This window comes from Capsicum annuum, chromosome 9, assembly GCF_002878395.1.
Source record: "Capsicum annuum cultivar UCD-10X-F1 chromosome 9, UCD10Xv1.1, whole genome shotgun sequence".
NCBI classification, from domain to species: Eukaryota; Viridiplantae; Streptophyta; class Magnoliopsida; order Solanales; family Solanaceae; genus Capsicum; species Capsicum annuum.
Window position 1 is genome coordinate 85,766,335 of NC_061119.1, and position 6,000 is coordinate 85,772,334.

A 6,000-nucleotide genomic window follows, 5' to 3' on the forward strand; every position below is an offset into this window, starting at 1 on the left:
ATAAATCAATTTAAAGAAAAATTAGAAGAAGAAAATAAAAAATTAAAAACTAATGAAATAGAAATAAACACAATAGATACTGAAGAAACAGATAATTATGATTCGGAAGATAGTGAAACATATACAGAAACCTTAACAAATATAGAAAAATTAGAAATTAATGAAAAACAAGAAGTAATTAATAAAGGAAACTTAGAAAATATAAACACAAAAATAAATACTCTTGATAAAGAAGATGATAAAAATATAATACCTAGTACATCAAAAATAAGAAAACCTACATATCATTATAAAATAAGTTTAAAAAATTTAATCTAAAAATGAATATAACAAATGGACACCAGAACAAATAATTAATAAAAATTATAACTTCTTAGACTTAAACTGTGTAATAGATATAGAAAACGATACAATTATGGATAGGATATATAGCAAAATTATTAGACAATGGTATAAATGCAATAGATACACCAGAATATATAGAAAGAACACCAATAGTAACAGCAAAATTATGATTTTTAAATTTAACTGAAGAAAGTAAAAAGGTATTAAGAGATGATAAAAGAAATAGAAGGAACAGTAACTAAACTAACACCTATAGACATATTGAAAAAATATGAAATAGCTATAAGAGATGAATTTAGCAGTATGACAACAGCAAAAGAAGAACAAAATAAAGAAAAAGATATAAATAGAAATTTAATGTTAAAACTAGCAATATGTAATATGTGCTATATAGATGAATATACAGGCGTATTTAATGAATACGACTATAAAGGAGCATAAAATACAGAAGAAAGTAAAGAAGTAAGAAGATTATATTTTAGTAAATTACCTGAACCATTTAGTTCAAAAATAATAAAGAGTTGGGATGAAGCAAAAATAGTAGATATCCTAGGAGCAAGAATAAAATTTTTACAACAATGGTATAGAAATCTATGTGAAAAATATAGAGAAGAAATAAAAATGGAAAAAACATTAATAAGAAATTTAGCATGTTGCAAAGATAAAATAGCACCTCAATTTGGATGTGAATAAAGATATTATAAGAAAAGAAAAAGACATAAGAAATATAAGAAATACAAAAAATTAAAATATAAATAGAAGAAACCAAGAAAAAGATATTATGTAAAAAATTATAAACATAAAAGACCATATAGGAAAAAGAAATCTATAAAAGAATGTACTTGTTATAATTGTGGAAAACTAGGACATTTAGCTAGAGATTGTAAAATGCCTAAAAACCCAAAAAAGAAACAAATATCAGAAATAAAGAAAGAAAATACAGAATCTATGCAAATAGATTATATAGATTACGAATTAGAAAGTGACGATAGTATATATGAAATTTCGGAAAATGAAACAGATAATGAAATAGATAGTAAATCAGATAAATCAAATAACTGAAGAAGATATAAAAGTGAATCAAATATCTTATTCATGTTCATGTTCTGATATCTTTGTCCACTAAATCCTTTGCTTGTACCTGCAATTGTAGATTGATAAACGTTATGGGTTTTATGGAGTGTCCCAACGTCTCCTTTTAGCTCTAGAATTTTGATGTCTTCCGATAGACATAGCTCTGCACACTGCTAAGTTATCTGATTCATAGCTTTAGACTTTAGTTTAACTTAATTAGTCTTCTTGGATATTTGTAACTCTGGGGTTAAGGTTTAGATAAGTTTGGATTTTATGGATATTTTCTATGTATGCTCGAGTTATATGGTTATAGGCTTTTCTATATTGGTTTAAAATTTCTCGATATGTGGTAGTTTGTGGGGGTATGAACGAGGAGTCTTTTTGTGTTTTTGGTATAAATGGTTTTTCAAATATCTTATTCATGTTCATGTTCTGATATCTTTATCCACTAACTCCTTTGCTTGTACCTACAATTGTAGATTGATAAACGTTATAGGTTTTATGAAGTGTCCCAACGTCTTCTATTAGCTCTGGAATTTTGATGTCTTCCGATCGACATAGCTCTGCACACTACTGAGTTATCTGATTCATAGCTTTAGACTTCAGTTTAACTTCATTCGTCTTTAGCTTTTCTATTTCATTACTCATACTGTCCACTTTCATTGAAAGTGTAGTTAGGGCTTTGAGTATCTTTTCTAAAGCATCATCTTATAGTATATCAGTCTGTGTAGCTTTGTCCTGATATGTAATATGCAATGACATTCTTGTTAGTTTTGCTTACTTCAATTGTAAATGTAAAATTTGATATATTTAACACTAGTCTCTGAATTTCCTTTGTTGTAACTGAATTTTATATTTTATTTGTTAACCACTTTGGTATATATTCTATTACTTGATTTACTAATCCTAAAAATGATTGTAATTTTTTTTGTATCTAATTCTTTTTTTGAATTTATTATTTTTTGTACTATATGTTGTTGCATTTTTCTCCACTTTTATGTATTTGTATTCCTAAAAATTCTATCTGGTTTATCATAATTTCAGCTTTCTTTTCACTTAAACTTATTTCTGATTTTTCTATTATATCTGTAAATTATTCTAATTTTAAATGTTCCTTTTTAGTTTTTGTATATAATAGTATATCATCTATGTATACTTTACAATTAGGTAGTTGTTTAAAATAACTATTCATAAAGTGTTGGTATCTACCTGGTGCATTTTTATATCCAAATGGTAACACATTCCATTTATAAAATCCTTGTGGTACTGTAAATACAGTTAACTTTTTAGATTCTTCTTCTAACTTTAAATGGTAAAATCCTAATGTACAATCAAATTTACTAAAGTAATTATATCCTTGTATTTGTCTTATTTTTAATATCTTATTTAGTATTGGATAATTATATGTCATAATTTTTACATTTAGGTTTCTATAATCAATAACCATTCTATTTTTTTCTCTTTTTTGTTCACTATGTTTATTTACTATAAATGCTGGACTATTGTGTTCACTATTACTTTTTTGTATATATTATTTTTCTAATAATTCATCTATATGCATTTTAAATTCTTTTAAATCATCAAAGTTATATGTTAACGGTTTTTGGGTTATTATATTATTTTTATCTATTAGCTCAATTTTTATAGTAGTTTTATGTTTTTCCTATCCTTTTAATGGATCTTCACTGTACAATTTTCTTAATTTTTTCTTTATTATTTCTATCTTATCTATTGAAAATATAGTCATTTCTTATTTATTTATTGAAAATATAACTAGTTCTATTGTGTCTTTAGTATTTTTTATATTTTCTAATTTTTGTGTTATTTTTTCACTTCCTTTATCCAATCGGTTTTCTTTCTTATTTTATTAATAACTCTTTTTGCTCTTACCTTTTGTTTACATGGTGCTGTAAACCACCAGTGTGTTCTAGTTATTATATGTGGGTATAATTTATCTAAAAATGGCATTCCTAAAAGCATATCTTTTGATGTTAATTCATAATTATAGATTTCTTCTATTGTTAATATTTTATACCATACTTGTATTTTTACATTTCTAGCTTTATAAGTAATTAAGCTTCCTTCGTTATTAAATCCTCTAACTACTATTGGTGTTTTTAATTTATCTCATTTACTATTTGGTAAACAGTTATATCTACATAAATTGGCTTCTGCTCCTGTATCTATCATAGGCATATAATATCTGTTGTAATATCCTTCTACTATTATCTTTATTAAGACATATATTTTCATATCATGTCAAAGTTCTTTTTATTAATAATTTTTCTTTATTATATGTTATGGTTAATTGTGTATGTTCTATATTGTATGGTTTTACTTGTTCTAACCATTTTATTCCTAATATTATGTCTTCTTTTTGTATATCTTCTTTTATTTCAAATTCTATTTTTATTTTTTTAATTCCTATTATTATTTCTTTTTCTGTTGTATCCTTAATAGTTATTAAACTTCTTAGTAGATCTGGGCATATATCACTGTTAGATTTTATTTCTTTATTTTTTACTAAATATTTTGTTATATAATTTTCTTCTTGTCCTGTATTTAGGAGTATTAAATATTTTTTTCATTTATTATTCCCGTTATATAATATTGAGTTAAATTAACTGTTGAAGTTATTTCATAGTTTGTTCTTTTTTATGATCCTGATGATTCTGATTTTTCAAAAGCTATTCTTTTTGTTGTACTTATTTTATCATTCATTATTTCTAAATATTCTTCTATATCTATGTCTTTGTAACTATAATCATTGTTATCAATTATTTTTACAAATTGTTCGAAAGAACTTTCTATTTGTATGTTATTAATTTTATTTTATTTCCGTATGTTTTGTTCTTATTACATATAGATTTTTATATCTTGCTGTAAATATTTTACTTCCTCGGGTTAGTTCTATTCCTGATATTTTCCAATATAATACTAATGATTTATCTATATTTTTATCTGTTATTGTCACTGAATAATTCACACCTATTATAAATTTAAATTTTTGGTATATTAAATTTCCTCTTATGGCGATTATTATACTTTTTTCTATAGGTTTTTATAATTCTATCATCTGCTAAATATAATTCTATTGGTGTATCTATTCCTTCTCTAAAACATGTTTTTATTAATATCTCTGTTCCTCTAAGGTGTACGTATTTTATTGGGTCTTTACTTTTTATATAGTTTATTTCTTTATTAATTATTCTTTTTGTTACTAGTGGTATACTAGCTTTTTCTTTTGCATATCTATAGTTTATTACATGTTCTTTTTGGCTTACTATATAATATTCTTCTTTTCGCCTATTAAATATGTTTTTTATTATTGGTATTTTAAATATTTTTTCTACACTTAAATCTAATTCTTTTCCTTTTATTTCGTCAAATATATTATTATCAAATATTATTTTTTAATTTATTCCTTTTTTATTTAAATATTCTTCTTTTGTTATTATTTTTTGTGTCTGAAATATGCAAACCCAGCCAACCCGTCCACCAATAGCTGGAGCCAATATTTTCCCTTATCCTTGCCCTTTCCAGTAATGGAAAATGATTAGTAGCACGAATCACTGGATTTTGAATCAAAAAGCGGCATAGGTATCAACTATCATTTTGCATGTTCAGGAGTATTCGAAAGAAAAGGAGAAGAAAAAACATATTAACTTGAAACTTATCCTTCTCGTTTATTAATAATTTTACCAGACTGAAAAATCACTAATGTTTCTTCATAGAGAATGGAAGAAAATTCACAAATAAAAGAATAGCTAAAAATTAGTAAAGGAACAATTATATAGCTAAACAGTTTGGTTAGTCAAAACTTGTTAGCTACAACAAATTTAGCGACGGATTAACGACGAAATTCATGCCTAATTTCAATTCTTTTTTGGTTGTGATTATTGACTACATACCAGAATTCAGACTCTCCCCTAGACCTAAGGACGTTGGAAAAATTCTCCACAACACCATGAGTGAGGACATTGTCAATCATCATTCTCTCTTGAAGTGGTGTTATAGGATTGTTCCTAGGGTAACCTACTATCACATTTTGTGAGTTTCCAAATGTTTCTCCAAATTGAAGTTGAAAATTTGTTTCAATTTTTCATATAGTTTCTCTTTAGGAATTTCTCCATCAAGCAAAGCTTCAAAACAACCATAGTTTTCTAAAGCATTAATTTGTGCACTTTATCTCTCACTAAATTCCATTTTTCGCTACCTTTTTGCAATTCCAATGAGTTTCTAAAGACTAAGTTGGAACCTTCAAATCCATGGCCTCTTCTACATTTCTTTTATTTTCTCCCCCCTTCCCCCCTCTTTACTGTTTATTGTGTTGTTGTGTACTTGTATGTATATACTAGGGGACGGGCCCGTGTTAGCACGGGCCGAACATCAATTATGTTTAGAGTATTTTAAAATTAAAAATAAATATTCAAAATTTAATACTAATTAGATGCTAAATTATATGAATACATAATAAGTTGGAAGACATTTTAAGTTGTTAACTATTGTATTTTATAATTTTTTTTATTATAATTTTCAAATAATATACGCTACTCTTCTTGTCCAAATTTTTGTGGTATT

At 25.3% G+C, this 6,000-nt stretch overlaps 1 pseudogene; it reads right to left on the bottom strand.

Moving 5' to 3' along the window:
• Nucleotides 1-5,689, bottom strand: part of LOC107841347 — a 75,556-nt pseudogene extending 69,867 nt beyond the window's left edge.
• Nucleotides 5,690-6,000: the final 311 nt, after the last annotated feature.